Raw genomic sequence first — 22,552 nt, 5'->3', positions numbered from 1 at the left:
CCATGGACCAGAGCACGCCAGGCACTTCTGTCCTCCACTGCCTCCCGCAGTTTGATCAAACTCATGCTGGTAGCTTCAAGAACACCATCCAACCATCTCATTCTCTGTCGTCCCCTTCTCCTTGTGCCCTCCATCTTTCCCAACATCAGGGTCTTTTCCAGGGAGCCTTCTCTTCTCATGAGGTGGCCAAAGTATTGGAGCCTCAGCTTCAGGATCTGTCCTCCCAGTGAGCGCTCAGGGCTGATTTCCTTCAGAATGGAGAGGTTTGATCTTCTTGCAGTCCATGGGACTCTCAAGAGTCTCCTCCAGCACCAGAATTCAAAAGCATCAGTTCTTTGGCGATCAGCCTTCTTGATGGTCCAGCTCTCACTTCCATACATCACTACTGGGAAAACCATGGCTTTTACTATACGGAAGAGGTCAGAAGATGCTTAAAAGTCAGAGCCAAATTACTTGCCAGACCCCCCTTGGATGTAAGACGTCAGCCCATGATTCTCAAAAAGTGATCTTGAGCTTGAAGCGAGTGGAATCATTGGTGTTAAAAAGAAAAGGAAAAAATGTTGGGTGCCTTCAGCAACTGATATTCAGCCAGTGGAGGGGGTGCAATTGATACACTCAGGTTTGATCTGATTACTTTTAATTAAAAAATAAAAAGCTGCTGGAGATGTGACAGGGATAATGCTTCCCTAAAACATGTTTGTACAATGTCCTACATGGAAAAAAACATTGGCAGAAGGTAATAGAGACAATCAACAATACTGTACAAGCAGAGGTGCTTTGGCGGGACCTATTTGCAATTAGCAGGCACCTTCCTGGAAGGTGGTGAAATGGTAGGGAGCATGGTACATACCTGTTTTTTTTCAAAACAAAAGGTGGTCCCTACTGACTCTACCTGTGTAGGTACGTAGCTCTTCTCAATGTACAGAGTCCTTGGCTCACAGTATGTTAACACTGGAGGCGGACTCACTTTCTTCTCTGTGCCCTGGCTATCCCCCTGCAAGCAGCAGGAGGGATTTATGGGTTTCTCTGCAGTAAGTTTTTTGGGAGACATGGGTGGTGCTGTGGGTTAAACCATGGAGCCTAGGACTTGCCAATCAGAAGGTCGGCGGTTCGAATCCCTGCGACGGGGTGAGCTCCCGTTGCTCGGTCCCTGCTACTACCAACCTAGCAGTTCAAAAGCACAAAGTGCAAACAGATAAATAGGTACCGCTCCAGCGGGAAGGTAAATGGCGTTTCCATGCGCTGCTCTGGTTCGCCAGAAGCGGCTTACTCATGCTGGCCACATGACCTGGAAGCTGTACGCCAGCTCCCTCGGCCAATAAAGCGAGATGAGCACCACAACCCCAGAGTCCGCCACGACTGGACCTAATGGTCAGGGGCCCCTTTACCTTTACCTTTACCTTTTACTGCAGTAAGTTTAGAAAAGGCTGGCATTTCATAAGCTTTGAGAACCGATTTGGACATGATAATAAGCTAACAGGAGCAGAGTGTGCAGTCGACTTCTGCTTCCACTCCCAGCACTTCTCTGCCATGTCTGCAATCTACTTCTCTCCTCCAGATATCTGTACCAGACATAACTTAAATTAAGCAATTTAACTGTCTCCACTTTCAGGAGTTTACTGCCCTCTAAATTACAAGTCGTTCAGAAGGCAGCAGTCTGGATTTTAAGCAGGTTGGATCACAGAGCACCTATTAAACCCATCCTGCATGAACTTCAGAATTTGCCAGTTTTCCCCCCTAACTTGGGAGTTGCCAGCTTTGAAACTGGCCTGTGTGGCTGACCCCTTTAAAAGTCCGCAGCAATGAGAAGGTGAAACTATTTAGCTCCACCCTTTGAAAAAATGATCCTTCTGATTTCTCCATATCAAAACTATTAAAAGGAAAGGACCAGGCCAAGCTACTGGTTTTTGTTGTTGTTTGCTTAGCCAGTTGGCAGCTCCTTTTGCAGGTGTGAGTGCTGATGTTGAACTTGGCATACATCAGTAGCAGTCTGGGGAGGGTGGAGGCATAAAACTGCCCTCCCCCTGTGGCATCGCTGCTGCTTACCTGGAGGGGGAACTGGGCACCTGCAAATTCCAGAACTGCACAAATGCACAAGCAGGAACACTGGACTGTTCTGCTGGTGGATCCATGCAGAAGTGACCTCACAAACACCTGGCCCCAGCTCAGCCCTGTCTAGGTAAGCTGCAGCGACACTTTTCACTTTTGCTGCTTGCTTGGTTTTCTTCTGTTTTGTGTTTCATGCTTATGCTCTGTGGTTTGTTTCTTATTCTCTGTGTTAAAGGTAGCTGACATGACTTTTTAACATATGTGGTGGGAATTTAACATATGTGGTGGGAATGAAATTCTTAAAACATTTTGGGAAATGATATATCATGAGTTGAAGAAAATGTGTAAATTAACATTTGTAAAAAAAAAAAAAAAACCAGAAGCACTTTTGTTAGGGATTGTAGGAAAAGACCTGCCAAGGAAAAGAAATAATTTATTTATGTATGCTACAACGGTGGCAAGAGTCTTAATAGCACAAGGATGGAAGAATGAGGAAATCCTGACAAAAGAACAATGGCGAGAGAAATTGATGGACTGTGCAGAATTGGTGAAATTGACATACAAAATGCAAGACAAGGACAACTGTGACTTTGAAGAACTTTTTACAAACTATTTTTAAAAAAACACAAAATGAATTGGACTCCTTGGCAGGTTTTGAATAAACATACATAAATTTATTGATTGTTAACATAATAAACAGATAATTTAAGGCTCTTTACAATTTTACAATATGCAGAGAATAACATGTGTTGAAAAATCAGAGAAAGGAGCTGAGGGATGTGGGGGATGCCAGCAGGAAAGTTGCTGGGTCCAGCCGGAGCTGTCTTTGAGGCTGGAAGGAGCTTGCTGGGAGGAGAGCCGATCTGCCGGAGGCCGGAGGAAGTCTTGGGGGGAGGGTCTTTTTGGGGGAGGGGGGAAATGGGGGAAATGATGGAGATGATATGTTTAGATAATTTGTTATGTTGAAATTCTTAATAAAAATTATTTTTTTATTAAAAAAAAGGTAGCTGACATGTTGCCCTCCAGGTTTGACTACAACTCCCATCATCCTTGACCACTGGCTGTGCTGGCTGTGGCTGATGGGAGCCGGAGTCCAGCAACATCTAAAGCGTACTATGTTCCGTTCCTAACCTGTGATGGTCCCTGATGAGCAGAAAGGCAGCATATACCTTTAGCCAACTAAAAAAACGTATCCCTTGGTGCTGCAATCATTCCACCATGAATCTTTCAGCCCAGATCTGAAAGACAGTCTGCTCTGAGTTAGCACGCCTAAAGCTTCCAGGCTTTAAAAAAAAAAAAAATCACCACTGAGGAAGATCTGTAAAACTGCTTCAGAAAAAAAACAACAGAATTGAAATGAAGATGCGTACCACTGTTTGCAGTGGCAGACCTTTATAATATGCCGCCCTGTGCGAGGCCAACATTTGCCCCCCCCCCCATTTTTGGGAAGGAGGTAAGAAGACTCTAGCACCTGTTAGAGCCCTTGTGTTTCCTTCCGAAAGCCCGGCAAGCTCTTATCAGGCTTTAAGAAAGCACCTTCCTCGACTGCCGCTGCCCTGCTTGCACTGCCCTAAAGTTGCTTCTGACTGTTTGAGTGATCTTTAGCAGCATGCAGCCACCTATAAACAGCCACCCATAAAACGCTGCTGTTACAAAAGGCAGTAACCAGCTAGTCACCTTTTGCTTAAGGCTGTCTCTAGCTAAGCTTTGGAGTCAAGTGCTCGGACCAACGTGGGTCTTTCTAGGGCTTTACAGTGAAGATGGATTTGGGTCCCTCCTGTGCTTTGCACCAATATACGCCCTGCCTTTCTCTCTCTCTTGCTCCCTCTCTCTCTCTCTTACTTTCTTCCACTCTTGCTTCCTCTCTGCTTCCTGAGAAGGCTTGTTTATACCCTTGAGCAAATACTCCTAAATTTCAGAGTCAAATGGCAGTGTGGGATTAGAAAGACACACCGAAACAGCTGGATTTGAAGTGGCACGTGGCAGGTGTACCCATGTTGTGTGTTCTGAATTGATGTGAAGGGGTGCGCTGGGGACTCCTAAGCAGCCAGTTAGCAGTAAACAGCCGGTATTGTTTGGAAAAGGATTAGAGGGTAGGTGATTTGTCTCTGCCTCACAGGGCAGAACCACACATTCCAAAGTAAACGGTGCTGTGGTCCAAGATGGTAGCCCTGTGTTAAGATCCTTCACAATATCTCGTTTAACTTAACCTGTTTGTTTGTTTATGTTTTTATGTTACGCACTTTGTGTTTATTTGTTGTATGACATGTCCGCTTAAGTTACAGTGATACCTCAGGTTACAGAAGCATCAGGTTACAGACTCCACTAACCCGGAAATAGTACCTAGGGTTAAGAACTTTGCTTCAGGATGAGAACAGAAATCGTGTGCCAGCGGCAGGAGGCCCCATTAGCTATAGTGGTACCTCAGGTTAAGAACGGACCTCCAGAACAAATTAAGTTCTTAACCCGAGGTACCACTGTACTTCGTAGGTGGTGGTGTTGCCAGGCCTTCGGCCCCGCAGTGATCCGGACAGAGGAGGTGATCAATGCCCTCCTCATCACTGTTTAGCCATATCCAGGGGTGGCCCTCACTGGCCAATCAGTGCTGGCAGGGGGCGTGGCCACGGGAAATATAAACCGCGGCACAGCCCAAGACTGACCTCTTGTGCCCTTCACCAAATCTCCCATCTACCCACCCTCTTTTTATGCTTTGCTATGATATGACCTTGCTTTGGACAAATGTCGGCCGCCATATTTTTGGGGCCCGGCAGGAGTTCTTTCCACTTGGCAAATTGGCTCCAGACTTTTGGTTTTCGCCTACCTCATAGCAGTCATTGCAACTTTGTGAGGTTAGGCATTGGGGGTAATAATAATAATATTAATAATAATAATAATATTTTTTTATTTATACCTTGCCCATCTGGCTGGGTTTCCCCAGCCACTCTGGGCAGCTTCCAACAAAATATTAAAATACAATGGTCTGTAAAACATTAAAAGCTTCCCTAAACAGTAAGTCTTTGTTTAGATGGAGGGGAGGTTGTAGCCTCTGCTTGCCCATCCTCATTAGGCTTATACGAAGCCCAGGTGGACATTCAGTTATGCACTGCTCCCGTGCTTTGCAGATTAGAATCTTTCTTGCCCTGTGCATTTTGATTCATAACCTGACATTTCAGTGTTATGATGGATGGGCATTTTGGTTGCAGCTGCATATGCCCAAAGGACTGGAGCCAGATGATAAGGCTATCTTCTTCCAAAGATATTCCTGCAGGCAATGGTGATGCAGAATGTAATATTACATATCTTGAGATGAAACTTTTTTCATTAACGAGGTCCCATGCTTAGCCTTGCTGAAAAAGTTCCACTCGTCTGTGCAGTCTGTGTTTTTCAAGATCGGCGCTACGGTAGATATTTTAGATAGCCAAGTGGTCAGACTTGTGACAAACTGGTAAAGAATGTAGGGTTAAACTCTTTTAACTCTTTGAATCGTTGTTTTTCCAAATGGTGCTGATTCCCCCTGGAACAATCTGATTTTGGCGATGCAAGGTGACAGCTTATCTATTTTGTTTTATTTCAAGTATCTATGAATTGCTTGCTTGTTTATTTATTTTTAAACATTTTCATCTTGCTCTTCGGCACTTTCCCGCACACCCAGAAAGCAGTCAGAAAAACTTACAAATGTTACTCCTAAAACAGGCCCTGCCTTCGTATTTACATTCTAAAAGAAATGACACAAAAGGAAAAGGAATTGGGAGGGAGAAGGAAAAAAGAAATGTCAGACAGTCGAAGGAACAGGAGTGGAGATGGGACAGGCTGTTTAATGGACCATTGATAAGGCCATGCTTACGTCAGTGTATTATCCTACATCCCTGTACAGTGGTACCTTAGGTTACATACGCTTCAGGTTACAGACTCTGTTAACCCAGAAATATTACCTCGGGTTAAGAACTTTGCTTCAGGATGAGAACAGAAATCGTGCTCCGGCAGCGCGGCAGCAGCGGGAGGCCCCATTAGCTAAAGTGGTGCTTCAGGTTAAGATCAGTTTCAGGTTAAGAACATACCTCCAGAATGAATTAAGTACTTAACCTGAGGTATCTCTGCATGTGGCAACTATTGATGGGGCAGAAATTCAGTGACGTTCACCTTTTAATAGAAGCCTCCTTAATTACCCATTTCTGAAACAACTTGCAAAGGAAACACACTCATCCTTCACAATTCACACGCCTCCAAATTTTGCGATGCACTTTGGCAACAAAAAAGATTCGTACAAAAACACCCATGTTAACAGAAAATGTACATATGAATGCATAGGTCAGTAAAAACAACATAGAAAAATGCATGCAAAAATGTGTACGTTGGCCAGAATACACACTAAAATAGTAACAAATTTTGAGAGGACTTTTTTTAAAAAATTACAAACTGATGTAGAATGTGGTGAGGTGAAAAAATGGGGAAAGGAGGAACTGGACTGGACAGATTTATCCATCCTTGGTGACAAGAAACTTTTACAAGAGATTTAAACTGGTACGAAACAAAGCAGGACAGTTTTACCTTCGTCCTAGGCCCCTTTTTAAGATGAGATGCCTGGGGCGGAATGTTCAATTGAAGCTTTTCCCCTTCTTAGTCACTCTTCTGTGTCAATGTCATATATATTTTTCAGCTGCAGGGGGAGGGGGACTAGATATGAGTACAACCTCTTCATAAACCATCTATAAGTGACATCAGGATTTAATACAGCGCTCTGTTAAAATTTTTATGTCTCAAAATTTGAAAGACCAAAGGATAAAACCCTTTAGTGTTGACTTTGTAATGTTCTGTGTTCTCTCTTTCTCTCTCTCTCCAGTAAGGCTGGGAAGAGTGTCTAGACCAGGCATAGGCAAACTTGGCCCTCCAGATGCGTTAAGACTACAGTTCCCATCATCCCTGACCACTGGTCCTGTTAGCTAGGGTTGATGGGAGTTGTAGTCCCAAAACATCTGGAGGGCCGAGTTTGCCTATGCCTGCTCTAGACCTATCTGTGTGGGCCCCTGGGGGCCTTCCCAGGCCACAACCCACCCTAGCCCTACTGCCCACCCTGGAGCACTCCCAGAATGCAAACCTGATGTACAGACCCACCCCAAGCAGGCTGTGTTTGACACCCGTGAATGGTTAACCCAAGTTACAGTGTACCTCAGGGTATTCTATTTGGTGCTCTTCAGATGTTCTGGACTTCAGCTCCTATGAGCCTCAGCTAGCATGGCCGGCGGTGAGGGATGATGGGAGCTGTAGTCCAGCAACATCTGGAAGGAACGCCTGTTGTACACGATTTGGTTTTTTTGCCTTTCCTGTAAGGTAATATATGTTGTGGGGATTGTTTCTATAATGCTTTAGTCATCAAAAATGGCTGCCATCCCTAAAGAGTCTCAATCTGTACCTGTCTGAACTTTTTATAATAATTTATTTTCATCAGCTAATCCGTTTAAAAAAACAAGACCGATAACTGACAGCTACATCTGTGGTCATTCAGCCGTATTTATAACATATTTTTTAAAAGGGTAAGAAGAGTTTCCAACCTATTATGTATGCTTCTAAGGCCGTGCCCATCAAAACCACATGTCTTTAGGGGAGCTTTGCTGGAGTTAATTGCATATAAATTGAAGCTGAAAATTACTTTCTTAAAGGTAAATCTGCACAGCCAGCATCAATATTTACATATCAAACACCCTCCTTTTGCTAAATTCTCCATAGAGTAATTTTGTCTGGAGGACCTTGTTCAGCCAAAATGTAACTTGCAGGAAGAAGACTCTGTCACTCTGAGCTACTTTCAGATGACAAATCCTGCCTGGTAAATCATAAAATAAGCAGATCTCACACTTTTTAATTTTTGCATGTAGCCTGGTGAGATGGCTATTGCAGGTGACAACTGATGGAAGGGCAGCCTGATGGAATCAAATCCTTCTCCAACTTTCTTATAATTAATTTCCTGTGACTTGAAAGTGCAGTAAGATATATGGGAACTCAGTTAATTAACAGATAGGGAATATATTTTTCCTCTACCATTATTTTTATGGGACAATGTCTGCTGTAGCTCAGTGGTAAAACATCTGCTATACATGCAGGATGTCTCAAGGTCAATCCCAGGTGTCTCCAGGTGGGAGGGCGAGACTCCCTGAAATCCTGGAAAGCCATTGCCAGTCACTGTAGACCAGAGTTTCCCCAAGCTTGGGTCTCCAGCTGTTTTTGGACTACAACTCCCATCATCCCAAGCTAGCAGGACCAGTGGTCAGGGATGATGGGATTGTAGTCCAGAAAGAGCTGTATCCAAGTTTGGGAACCCCTGCTGTAGACAATGCTGGATCAAGGTTCTGAACATCTTCCTGTGTTCCTATGACCACCTGATATATCTTTGATTTACACTATGAAGGGAAAGGACTGTGGCTCAGTGGTAGAACATGTGATATACATTAAAAAGGTCCCAATTTCAAGACTTTGCATCTCTAGGCACAGCTAGGAAAGACCACCTAGAGGCCCAAAGTACTGCAAAGCAGCTGCCAAGCATTATGTAATTTGAAAAAAATACTGAAATAGAGGACCAAGGGATGTGATGCACTATAGGGCAGGTAAACCACAGGTGATATAGGAAGCTACTTCATACCAATGCAGATCATTGGTCTATCTTTCTTAGAATTGTTAGAGAAGCATGAATGAATTTCACAAAGGGAGGTTGGGTGGTCAAAGGACCATGGCTCCTCGAAAATCTGCATATCATTTCCCCAGGATTTCAAACACATCTCTATTTCTAAAGCAAACTGATACACTTTATTTTGCCCATCCTCGTAGCATGGCTCAACTGGGATCTAAAACCCAGGTCTTGTTAGTTTCTGTTTGCCACTGAGCAGCTGCTTAGAGTCATAAGGCTCTGTTTACATTCCAGAGACATTCCAGGCTATTGGAAGTCTCACGGGAGAGGAGACGGATGTGACGTTACTGGTTTCCTGTTCCTTTGTTGTTCAGTTGCTCTCTGCTTTCATAGAGAGATGATGTTTTTTGTCTGCCTAGTTAAGAAATAAAACTCTTTACAACGTAGCCCAAACCTCTCGTCTCTTTCCTGTGCTGGATTCTCTGTTGAATGAGGGAATGTGCCTTTGAGCCTTATCAAAGGCTCAGGTCATTAATTATACGTCGGGAGGGCGATTCCGAAGGCTCGGCTGGAGGAAGATGAGCTTTATCAGCTTGGCCGAGTGGAGATCCCGACAGGTCTCCCAGGTCCAGATCCTCTGGACTCCATCACGGACATCATTATAAGGACTAGTAACTTACAATTTCTTGTTTTCTCTCTGCAGACTCATCGAAGACAATGAGCCTTGCCAAACCCTGAGTAGTAAACTGTAAGTGTGATTAAGCACATAATTAAGGGATGAAAGAAATATTTTTATTTCGTCCAACTGTTAAAACGTAACAACAACCCTTTCTTGACACAGATTCTCTTTCCCTTGGTTTCTAGAGCTGGAGCAGCTTGTGGTTGCAGGGCAAGGACATTTCTGTTTTTCTCAAGGAGAAAAAGAACTTCCTGGGTACATATCCTACTGTACTGTCCTGAGTTTTACCTACCATGACCCCCCAGCCACCCCAAAGAATCCTGAGAATTGTAGTTTGTTGAGGGTACTAAAAATTCTTCGCAGCTGCCGCTCCCCTTCACAGAATCATAGTCACCGGGTTGCGTCAACACTCAACAAGTTTGTGGGATGATGCAAAAGCCCTTCTGTCAAATCCTCTGGATATAGACTGCCCACAGCTGTGTCCTGAAATGGGAGCCAAAATTGTGCCTGCTGATGCGTTTTTAAGGTGCCACCCTCCCTAGGGTATATCAGTCCAGAAGGACAGGCACACCCACTGTACTTAGTTCCTGCACCTCTTCATAAATTATGCACAATAATTCACTCAGCAAAATTATTAGTCTGGAACAGACATTGCTTTGAAGGCCATCTGTAGGGCCAGCTGCTGGGAAGGGACAAGTGTTCAAAGCAGGTTGACGTTCTATTGCTCTTGTGGACGAAAGAGATGGTTATTACCATCCTGGCTGGTGCCCACTGGGATAAGAATAGTGGAAAGTGGGAAACCAACAGTAGGTGGAGCCAGAGCCAGTAAGAGGTAAAGAGGTAAAGGGACCCCTGTCCGTTAGGTCCAGTCGCGGATGACTCTGGGGTTGTGGCACTCATCTTGCTTTATTGGCCAAGGGAGCCGGCGTACAGCTTACGGATCATGTAGCCGGCATGACTAAGCTGCTTCTGGTGAACCAGAGCAGCGCACGGAAACACCGTTTACCTTCCCGCTGGAGTGGTACCTATTTATCTACTTGCACTTTGACGTGCTTTCGAACTGCTAGGTTGGCAGGAGCAGGGACCGAGCAACGGGAGCTCACCCCGTCGCGGGGATTTGAACCACCAATCTTCTGATCGGCAAGTCCTAGGCTCTGTGGTTTAACCCACAGCGCCACCTACCAGTAAGAGGTAGAGCCAACTAATTCTGCACCCTCCTCCCTGCTGAGTTCTACAAGGGCAGGAATAAGACCAAGGCCTCATTCTCACAGCAGTTCATTCCATTTCCTTGATGTTTCCTTCACTGTTAATCTCCACCTTATACAGTGGTACCTCGGTTTTCTAAAGTAATCCGTTGCGGAAGACTGTTTGAGTTCTGAAACGTTCAAAAACCAAAAACTTGACAGCCGACAGCTTAGACCTCAGGATCTTGCATTCAATGGAAGCTGTGGCATGTTCGACTTCCAAGGCATGCTCGAAAACCAAAGCATTTACTTCCGGGTTTACGGTGTTCGTAAACCAAAATGTTCGTCAACGGAGACGTTCAAAAAACCGAGGTACCACTGTATTTGACTTTTCACATGATATAAAACCCACTTCCAGAAAACTAACAGAATACAGTGCATGCTTAGCACTCATTTCTGTGTTATTTGATTGGGGGGGGGATGTCTAATAATAGCTTAATCCATAAAATCATGGGAGTAAAATGACAAAATTGGGGGCGGGAAAGCAGCGTATAGTTACTTGCTGCCATTTTCATGGGGAAACAGAAGCACACATGTGCGGAAAGGGTAGGAGAGCAGCAACTTTGTCCAGTGAACTTGGTTGTTGGTGCGAATGAAATGCAGTACAGCTTGCCAGTATATTGGTCATCAAGTTCTACATCAAGACTGAAAGGAACATTAGAGAACAGGTCATATGCATTGTTGTCATTGGCATCTGTCTCAACAAACAATGGAGGAGATCACATTTGGGGGTGAGGTCAAACTGTTGGAGAGCTACAGCACCTGCAGTGGCCATGTTGACCAATATGGGAGAGATATGTTTTGTTGCAGCTGGGGCAGATGAAGGCGTCCAGTTGTGCTGCTGCAGATGCAGCATGGTGCTTCTTCTCTCTGCACTCCTCCCAGCTTCATCCTCTGGTCACTGCTACGAATGTACAACCTGTCTCTCTCTATGCACTGTGGTCATCTGCATGGGATTCCCACATAGTGGGGTTGGTGTTGCCAGCCTTCATGCCTCATTTAGAGACCTCTTTGTAATGCAGAGTTGGTCTGCCAATGGGTCTGGTGCCTGAAGCCAGTTCCCCCTAGAGCATGTCCTTGGGGATCCTGCCACTTTCAATTCTGTGGACATGACCAAGCCAGCGCAGACGACGCTGAGATAGCAGTGCAAATGTAAACTAATATTCCCCGTGTCTGGATGTGCTTTAAAGGAGGAGGACTGGTTGCAATTAAGAAGGGAGGCAGGTGGGGCTGGCTGATTGCAGACTCAGGTTGGTGGGGTGCCATTCGCCCTAGTAGAGCATCTTCCACTGGTTACTACAAGGCCATTGTTTAGAATGAGCTTAGCTGCTAAGTGATGTCCAGGGTCTGTTCCCTCTTGGAAGTAGTTAGTTTTGCACATGATGGTGTGCAAGAAGGAGCAGAAAAGAGAAACAGATTGAGCACAAGTGACTGACTCCATCTTAACTTGCTTTTTTCTGCAATTGCTCTTTTGGGGTGTTACAAAACATTTAACACTGTGCTGCTCGACCAAAACATAGCTTTTAGCAAAAGACTTGCCTGTATAGCAAGCAGGCTACTCGGCTTAATTAGCACATTTGGTTAATTAGCAAAGGGAAGGCAGATGAAAACTTGCAAACAGCCAAACAAACAGAGAGAGAGAGAGAGGGAGTGAGGAAGAAATGAACTGCTTTTTACTCTAGTAGTGTGGAGCATCCTTCTACTTTTGAAGGAATCCAAATATGAGAACGGCTGGTCAGAGTTTTCTGGTGCAATGAGTTCCACGTGCCTGAGGGAGTTTGGGCTTACGTTTCCTTAAGAGCATCCCCTTCCCTTCCTATGCTGCCTGGGGAACCACTTTTGAAACTGAGTGAAATTTCAAAGGTAGCCTGTGATGATGACATAAAGGCAGAGCTTGCTACTCATAGCAGGAGAGGGACTGTGGCTCAGCGGAAGAGCACTACAGGAAGGGTCATAGCTCAGTGGTACAGTGTCTGTTTTGCATGAGAAAGGTCCCAGGTTCAATCCCATCATCTCTAGGTAGGGCTGAGAACATCCCCTGTCTGAAAACCCAGACAGCCCCTGCCAGTCAATATGGACAATGCTGAGCTATGTGGATTGATGGTCCAAGTCAGTATAAGGCAGCTTCCTGGACCACAGGAAGGTCCTAGTTTTAATCTCTGGCATCTCCAGATAAAGCAGTCCTGGGCCAAATATCACACACGCACACATGTTTTCATGGAACCATTTGTCCCTCATGAAAGAAGGATTTCTGGCAACTTATTTGTGTGTATGGGGAGACAAATTCTAATAATTTTGAGGAGACCCGTCATTGTTTATGGACTGGAAGAGGGTTTGTTCTTCTTTTCCTGCAAAGAAGTGTTCTTTCTCAATTTTGAACAATGCAGCCTCCTTTTTAAGGGTGTTTCTTGGTCAACCGCAATAGCTACTCCATTGACCAAAACCAAAAAGGAACCCCCCTCTTCTCTCCCACCAACAATGGTCACTTTCCCACCCCTAGAAATTATTCAACATCATCGGGCCCTCCAAAGTTATTCCCATTTCTCGAGACTGTTTTTGTACAGCTCCCAAACTCCCCAAACTGATGAAATCTGGGCTGAATACTTTGGGCCCAGTGTAAAGGACCAGGTAAAGTAAGGGACATGAAAGACCACCTGAGACCCTGAAAGTTGCTAACAGTCAAAGTAAACAACCATGAGCTAAGATGGACAGAATAGTCAGCCTATTATAAAGCTGCTTCCTGATGTTCCACCGGGTTGGGAGTCAAACATTTCACTGGGCATGCATACATTTAGCCCATGCCTAAAACAGTTATTTGGACACCAGCCATTGTTTCAACTTTCAATATTGGTTGCTAAATTTATATTCTGCTTACTTGCCAAAATGGCACCTAAGCAGTTGACACGTATAAAACTGATTATAAATGACATGCTTGCTAGTTTTCCAGCAAGTGCCAAATGAAAGGCAGAAACATCATTACTTTGCAGTGATTGTCCGTGTCCCTGATAACCATCCATCACTACCTAATAAAGCTTTTTTGCAAACAGGCAGGAGTATCAATTGTTTCTTGGTCCAGGTTAAAGGTTTATCTAAAGTAAGGGCATCCAATGTATATGCAGGACTGGAGATTATATTTGCCAGTGACCGTTCTGGATTCTCTCTCAAAGCAATATACCCTTGTTGTGATGAGGATAGTCAACATGGTGTGATGTAACCTGAGGTATTGCGAAAGTTCATAACAATCCTTCAGCATGCCCGATGGGTAAGGATGGTGGGAGATGAAGTCCAACAACTTCTGGAGAGTATCACATTGCATTACTCCTGGACTATAGTAATCAACACTGTTAGGCCAAGAAATTGCCCAAACAGCCACCCAGTTTGAATGTTCAAAGACTCACAAAAAAGGTAAAGGTAAAGGACCTCTGACAGTTAAGTCCCGTCACAGACAACTCTGGGGTTTCGGCACTCATCTCGCTTTACAGGCCGAGGGAGCCGGCGTTTGTCCGCAGACAGTTTTTCCAGGTCATGTGGCCAGCATGACTAAGCTGCTTCTAGTGCAATGGAACACCGAAACCAGAGCAGCACACGGAAATGCCGTTTACCTTTCCGCCGGAGCAGTACCTACTTATCTACTTACACTTTTTGGTGTGCTTTCAAACTTCTAGGTTGGCAGGAGCTGGGACAGAGCAACGAGAGCTCACCCCGTCGCAGGGATTCAAACTGCCGACTTTCTGATCGGCAAGCCCAAGAGGCTCAGTGTTTTAGACCACAATGCCACCCGCGTCCCTCTCAAAGACCCACAACACTCCTGAAATCTCTGAACGATGAAAGTGCAGGAGAATGAAGTCTGAGTCATGGTGTGCCTTTCACGGGGAGTCAATTTTAGCTGCGGCTATAAGTTTCCAAAGGGAGCCAAGATGGCATAGCCTATTATATCCCAAACTTACTCATCCATGGGCTGATGGTTCCAGCTTTCATTTCACAGTGCCCAATGTCCAGGTAGCAGATGTCTCTTCCCAGTGAAGCCTAACTGAAATTTCCACCCACAGCTGAGTTAGTCAGCACAGCTGCCAACGCTTTTGTATTCCTTTCCTGCTTGGGTTTGTGGGTTGTTGTTTTTCAAGCCCAGGTGTGGAATGAACCATGACATATTTGAGGATGTTGCATCAGAAAGTTTCAGCCAGGCATCTCTCAGGAGGTCCAATCAGTTGCCCTTTCAGGTGACAGATTCTCTCCTACCTAGTTTCTTTGCATGGTCTTTTTTATTATTGGATGGGGCAGGGTACATCCTGTGAAAGTTTCTTCTTCCTCCTTTTGCAGTGTTAATTGGCTGGCACTGCTATGGATCCAGGGATATGAACAAACGTGTCAGTGAGGCTCTAGAGATGGAACACATCTTTTATATACAGAATGTCCGCGGTTCAAATCCTGGAATCTCCAGTAGGCATGGAAATATTTGTCAATTCCCATTCCATTTATTTCTAATCTTAAATTCGGTTCGCCACATTTTTTCCAGGACTTGAGTTCTTGTGTCTTTTTTAAAACATCACAATTTTAGCAGTTTAGTGCAAATTTCTCCTAATAAACACATGCTTCTGTGTGGTTTTGACTAATATGAACATTTTTTGCAAGCAATTTCCCCATACATAATGCATGTTTGCGTATTATTTTCATTAATATCTTTATGCACACTTTCCCCTAAAATATGCATGCTTTGAAACATTGTTTGATTGGATAACTGCACTGCAAAATTGTTTTGGTTCTGCCATTGTTTTGGACAGTGTTTGCTGCATATAACTGCCTTGAATACAAAGTGATCCAATTTCCCTCCACAGCCCTAAGCTTCATTTAAGAAAAGATTAGGTAGCAAGTGATGTGGTGGTTGGAGGGGAACGATCCTGCCTGAGACCTTGGAGAGCCACACCTATTTAGAGTAAGCAAAACTTCCTATATCTAAAGAAGGAGGAGGTGTATTCTTCCTCCTTCCCGTTCCCTATCTCTTTGAGCAGTCTCAGGAAATTTCTAAGTTTCCCCATGCAATTTCCCACCTACTGGGATGCAATTACCACAATTCACTAACAAATTCTGTACTTAATTGCAAAACTGAGCTGTGCCCAACATTCTCAAAATAGCCATTGATTGTATCTTCCCCATATGACCCAGAGATACTGCGACAAAAGCAGCTTGTCTGAACATTGTCAACGAAATTTTCATTTCCAATTGGCTCTTCCTTAATAAGCTTGCTATATGAGGGATAAACAGGCTGTTAGCTCCTTCCTTTTAGCAATCATTTCCCCAAGAAAGTTTTTCACTTGGCTTAGCCTTTGGCTTGGGTGTGATTTAGAAACATCATCTCAGCAACTTTATTATCTCCTGCCCAATATTTCATCGCTCTTGCCCTCCCAACCGAGCCTTGGGTGTATTGATATTTTAACAAGGCTTTGGTTGGCAGGACAGTGCCTTTAAATTATTGCAGGGAGATTAGACAGTTCCTAAAGTAACAACTAAAATAATGTTCTGCGGTGCTTGTGAGTGTTTGCTATGGGGCACCAGGATCTCTGTGGTATGATGACACCAAACTCAGCAACTCAGCACCAAACTCAGAAAGTCAACTAAATCTTAATTCCTGGTATGATGATGGACCCTGTGAGATGGCAGGCAGCTGGACTTGGGTAAATCATCCCAAAAATTACGACCAGATGAAGGCATTTGATTGGGGAAGGGGAAACACATTTACATTTCTGTCTCTGACCAGCTTCAGGCAGCTTGGGACCAGGATACCTGAAAGGTCACTTGCTCTCCTATGTACCTCCTCTGCATGTAACCCAAATTAGAAGCCAAACAGGGGTGATTCAGGTGAGGTGTTCACATCCCTAAGTCAGATGGTATTATAAGCAAGGCATCACAAGGGCAGCCTGAGTCATTCTGGGGATTTAAAGGTAAAGGGACCCCTGACCGTTAGGTCCAGTCATGGACGACTCTGGAGTTGCGCACTCATCTTGCTCTATAGGCCAAGGGAGCCGGCGTTTGTCCGCAGACAGCTTCTGGGTCATGTGGCCAGCATGAATAAGCAGTTTCTGGTAAACCAGAGCAGCGCACGGAAACACCATTTAGCTTCCCGCCAGAGCGGTACCTATTTATCTACTTGCACTTTGATGTGTTTTCGAACTGCTAGGTTGGCAGGAGCAGGGACTGAGCAACAGGAGCTCACCCCATTGCGGGGATTCGAGCTACTGACCTTCCGATCAGCAAGCCCTAGGCTCAGTGGTTTAGACCACAGCACCACCCACGTCCCCGGTAGATTTAAGCACCCCTAAATTGCTTTATTTTCCCATAAGAAATAAAGGGATAGATGAATTTTAAAAAGTGAAACCAAGCTAATGGCAAGGAAAGAGCGTGCATCTGAGTGAGGAGAGAAGAGGACACGGAGGAGTGGGCTATTTCATATTGATAGACAAGTCTAGGTTCTAATCAAAGTGACTTACTTTTTCTCAGAGCATTCCAACCACCGTGATTTGGGGGAGGGATGATGAAGTAAATAAAAGCATTTAGCTCAGTTGGTTAGAGGTAGAGGGAAAAGACAAGGGAATGGACTCCTGGACAGTTAAGTCCAGTTGAATAATAATAATAATAATAATAATAATAATAATAATAATAATAATAATAATATTTTATTTATACCCCGCCCTTCCCAGCCAAGGCCGGGCTCAGGGCGGGCTCAGCCAAGCAATAATAAAAACAAGTTGAATGAATACAACTTAAAAACAAGATTAAAATACAACATTAAAATATTGAAACATTAAAATATTAAAATGCAGCCTCATCACAGGAGGAGAAAGGAAAAAGAAAGAGGGGGAGGGGAGGGAATCAAATTGGCTCCAAGCCAAAGGCCAGGTGTGTTACGGAAGGGGGGGGCATGTCTTCTTCACTACAATATATTTGCTCAATTTCTCTAGGACTCCATCACCCCTCCCCTGTCCTCCATAATCTCTCAAGTAATCACTCTGCCAAACCTTTCCTCGGGCAATGCCAGGTGACAGACTATGCGTACATGGACCATTGTCTTCTCAGGATGTGCTTATCTGCGCATATCTCCAGCTCTGCATATTCCCCCCTCCCTCCTCCATATGTTAATCCAGTGTAACCCAACCTCTCCTTAATGTATTCATGATGTAATCTGTGTAACCCAACCTTTCCTTAATGTATTCGTGATGTAACTGGGAGGTATTTTGCACTGTATTCTGGGACATGGAGGGAAATTTCAAAAGTTCATGTCACCCCCTTTCTCGCTGTTCAATCTCGCCTTGAACCTGTTGCGCAATAAACTTGGATCTTCTGCAGTTTGCTCCTGCGTCCGGCTGAGCTCATTTTCTTCCGCAGGGACCCACGGACTTAGTCCGATGAGCTGGGTGGCAGAGTAACCCCGCACCCAGATTTTAGCCGTAACAGTTGGCGCCCAACGTGGGGCTTGCGGTTCTCCCGAGCTGCTGACTGGGGGCCCCGAAATCTTCAGCCGGCTCCAGGCCATTTTGCCTGGGAAGATCCTTTTGGACCCCCAGCCATCTTCTGGGCGGTAATCGAAAGCCCTAGGAGTTCAGCCGGGGAGCAAAAGAGGGATCCAGCCGGCTTATTCATCGATCCCGGGATCATCATAGAAGACGCGTGAGTATAAGGAAAAAGGAAAATCCAGTGCACTGGTGGGAAGGGGGTGGAATCTCCTGGCAACTGAATTCTCTGCCCTCCTCTCTATCGCTCCTTCTTGCCTTTCTCTTGGTCCGGTTAGTGAGAGAGACCGTGGACCGCTGCTCAACCCGAAAGCGGGGTTCTGAGCTCTATCTCTTTTCCTTAAAATCTCCAGCCAGCCGCACCAATTGGGAGTCCAAAAGTAAGACGGTGAGACCCGGCTTGGAAAGACAGCCGACTTTCCGCAACGGGCATCCCAGTTGAAAGCAAGGGGTTGGAGCTCTCTTTCCGAACTTCCCGAGCGCCCTTACGGAGGGGGCAGGAAGGGGTCTGGCTTTCTATCCCAATCCCAGCCGCACTGGTCGGTGCCACGTAACCGTGCGTGAGCCCGCTTCCAAAAGCAAGGGGGATTTTCAGTTCGAAATTCTATCCAGGGACCACCCGATCTGGCACCGCATGGTGCGGGCGTCCAGTAGGGCCCCTTTTCCTGAGATGTGACGATAGGTAGGAGGTTGCCAGGAGGGATAGCCCATGAGGAATTGGGCAGGACCGGCAGAGTGGAAAGAGACCCCAGGTTATAGGAAATAAGGAAATAAGGAAATAGGAAATGGAACGCAAGGAACCGGATAGCTAGAGCTCTCTAAAACCCACTAAGGAAGTTGCCAGGCAACTAGAAGCCCCTTCTCCTCTTTACTATACGTCCCTGTACTAAGCGTACCAAACCCCTAGACATACCAATCCTAATCAACCCCTCTCTTTCCCCCTTCTCTATCCCAGACACCCCCCCAAAAAAAGGAAAAAGCAAAAAAGCAACAACAGCAACGCATGCATCTATAAAGGGGTACCCAGTCAACCAAGCGTTGTGAGCCCTACCAGTCTGATTACCTGGTGGTGTGTTTGAAGAGGCAAGGAGGCTCATAAAACCATGTGGGACCTTCCTACTAATTTCACTTAATGAAGCCAAGGGTAGTGGCCCAACTCCTTGCAATAACCAACTAAAGGATGAGAATATATATGTTTACATGTTGTCTGTTATGTGTGTTGTCTGTTAATACATATATGAGAATATGTATGTTTACATGTTGTCTGTTATGTGTGTTGTCTGTTCCTTCTGTCTCTGGCAGACTGCCTTTCTTAAGTGTGCATAGTTTAAACTGCAAGCTTGCTTCAAAATTTAAATCTAAGGAAGCCATGCTGGATCTTAGCAGTCCTAAATAAGACAAAAATTGAGAATGAAGTGTGCAAATGTTTACCCCACCTCTTGCTTTGCCCCAACTTTTGAGATTGTGAGTCTACAGTCTTATTTTGGAAGGTGCTGATAACCTAATGTTTCTGCTGCAAAAGCCTAGTTGAGCCAACTGCTCTCTCAAGCTAAAATGCAGTGTATGTACTTCATTAAGCATATGCCTATAAAAGTATGGTGTTCATTCTAAGAAAAATATTTGAATCCAGTTTTAACTTTGATTTGGTTGGACAGAAGAGTTATTGTAAGGCTCCTGATATCAGTCTCTATAAGACTTCATGGCCTCTTTTGTTAGAAAATGCCCCCCTCCCCCTTGTTTCACTCTGCCTCTTTCAGTTGTTTTCCCCCTTCTTACTTCTGTGCCAGGTAAATTTACTCCCGAGTAAGCTTCCTTTAAAGGAAACTGCAAAGAGGGGAGGGGGGCAACACTCGTGTATTCCCTTAAAAAAAATCAAATCTAGGGCTGCTTTAACTGTGCTTTATAAGAGATCCTCTCCCTATCTTACGAAAACTGTTCACTTCAATCTTCCTTAAATATCATTTCAAACTCACTCAAACTATCTCAAGATCTGCAAAAAGGGTTCTGTGTAAAGTTATGTACTTTTATTTTCCTCTTCCTTAGTACATGATAGGAGCATAGATGTTTCCTTTCCCAGCTGTAAATCTGTACTTAAATGTGTATGCCTCTTTGGTAGTACAAATCTTGCTGCAAAATCTTGCTGTGAACCCTATATTTTGGAGGGTTGGACTAGATGACCCCAGGGTCCCCTTTCAACTCTCCCGATTTGTGGCTGTGTGGAAGGACATGTGTCTGCAAGCATTGGAGGGTACTTCTTAAATTCTGGTGACGTGATGGAGTTGAAATTCAACCTAGCTATGCTCTTTAGTTTTAAAAGGTGAGAGGTGAAGCCCAACTGGTAATATCAAGCATTTAAGTGATTACAGTGTTCATCATTTTGTCTATTATTTAAAAAAAAAATCAAACTTAAAAGTCCATTAAAAGTTTAAGCACATAAAAATTCATATAATCAAGTAGAATTAGCCTTGACCATCCATCCTGTAAATAAAGGGCAGTAAAATTTGTCTGCAGATGGTAAGGCTGAGAATGTTAAAAAAAAAAAAATCATATGAATTCTAACTCTCTGGCCATTTTACTCATAAATAAGAGAGCGGTTGATTGTTCCGCGAATGACCAGATAAAATGACCAATAATGATAGTCCTTTCCTGTACATAAAGGAAGCACTCCTGTTGCTTGGGCTGAAATTGCTAGCTTTGGTGAATACTTAAATTGCTGAGTTTCTCTTTTTTGTTGTTTTAAAATCTAACCCTATTTTTAAAATCTACTCCTTACCTTTCCCTTCCTTATTCTAATTGAGCCAAAGGATGCAACATTTTCAATGGTATAAAAGGTTTGCTGAGACATGAACTCTGCACATGCACAGAGGCTAGATCAGCTTTAAAAAAAGAGAGAGAGAGAGCGAGAGAAAGGAGAGGGGAGAGAGAAGGTTTGGAGAGCGTGAAACCTATACAAATTTCCTTATGTAAAACTTGGAACCATTGAGCGAAATCATCCTTAATGTGTTTTGCTCCAGGGCTACTTAAGACAATAGAGTTAAGTACTGGACATGCCAAATTCTTTTCACAGGTAAATATCAAAGCACTCCCACTGTGAGTTCCTCTCTTTTCACAGGTAAATATCAAAGCACTCCCACTGTGAGTTCCTCTCTTGAGTAGTTCCCCCCCCATGGGATTTAAATTTTATAACAGTTTTCTTGTGTGTGTGTGTATGTGTATATGCCTATGCATTTTAGGAACAGCATTTCCTGACAGACCTCTCACATGAAATAATTTTCCCTTTTAACAGAGTGTCCTTTCTGAGGGGATGCAAACAGTGATTTAAATACTCTATAAAAAGTAATTGCATTTGTTTTCCTTTTGTCTTTCTTCCCTTAAAGCCAAACAGTCACTTTCTTTCTGTTCAGCAAAACAAGTCTGAATCCCTGCTATATTAGTTGATTTCCTTCTATCTCTTTGTGGCTTTGACATTATTTTTTAGGTTACAAATAATCTGTTTTCCTTTATTAAGTTCGTTTTATCAGTTCTTCCATTATATATATGAAATTAATCGAAGCACAACCAAACATTGTTTGTGGAATGGTATTTGTTTACCTTTTGCCTGAGCATTTCTTAATTCTGTCATTTTGGCTAGTGCAAGGTACTTGCACAACTTTAAATTGCCATTCATTTTCTTGGTATTAACTCATTTCCCAGTATTCCACTATTAACATTACAGCTGATGTCACATCAAGAAACACTTTTATTTTCATTTGGGATGTTAGAATGCCAAAACAGATTACTTCAGGTTACTTATTAATTGTGTGTCTTAGCATTTATTTATTTTTGGTTCCTCATAGCTCATTTTGTGTGTTTGTGTTTTACTTTGGGGACATGTTCATCACATGTTGAAAGTCAGTTTCATGAAGTTCTTTTATCAGATAGCACATGGTGAATTTTAAGTTTTTCCCCATTGTTTTCCCATTTTTTCAGTCTAGTGGTTTTGATAATATATTTAATAATAATTCTTTTCTAAATCTGATGTCCTTGTGTCAAGTTTGTTTTCATCTGACTGGTAATCTAATTTTTTGCTTTCTTTTGTATTTTTTTAACCTTTGTATTTTTTCAGTTCTCTTTCTATACATGTGGAGTAATTTTTATTTTATAATATGAAAAGAACAACAACAACAAAAACTAAGTGAAGGAAAGCAAACAAACTTAGCAGATAATAACAGTAATTATATGGAAATGTGATAATAAATAATACTAAATAGTAAATTTTATTTCTATCCTGCCCTCCCCAGCCGAAGCTGGGCTCAGGGCGGCTAACAACAATCAAAATAGTCCAATAATGATAATGAATAAAATGTTTAATCCACTAAGATTGTTATTATTTGCAGCTTCCCATGGAAACTGGAGGACATCCTTTTTGCCTTTTGCCCCTTCCTTGTCTAACTGTTTTTAAGTCACCCCAAAACCCTGC

At 43.8% G+C, this 22,552-nt stretch overlaps 1 protein-coding gene across 3 annotated transcripts in view; it reads left to right on the top strand.

Annotated features, from left to right (window-relative positions):
- KCNMB2 (potassium calcium-activated channel subfamily M regulatory beta subunit 2) overlaps positions 1–22,552 on the top strand; it is a 314,437-nt gene that overhangs the window by 116,681 nt on the left and 175,204 nt on the right. Inside the window, exon 1 of one of the 3 annotated variants that reach the window (XM_082224606.1) lies at positions 9,392–9,413. The exons of the other annotated variants lie outside the window; for them this stretch is intronic. The gene's annotated coding sequence lies outside the window, so the exon portion shown is untranslated. Of the gene's footprint in view, positions 1–9,391; positions 9,414–22,552 lie in introns of those variants that run through there. 3 annotated transcript variants of the gene reach the window in all.

Source organism: Podarcis vaucheri (genome assembly GCF_965113315.1).
Source record: "Podarcis vaucheri genome assembly, chromosome: 5".
Lineage (NCBI taxonomy): Eukaryota > Metazoa > Chordata > Lepidosauria > Squamata > Lacertidae > Podarcis > Podarcis vaucheri.
This window is presented reverse-complemented; position numbering and strand designations above follow the sequence as displayed.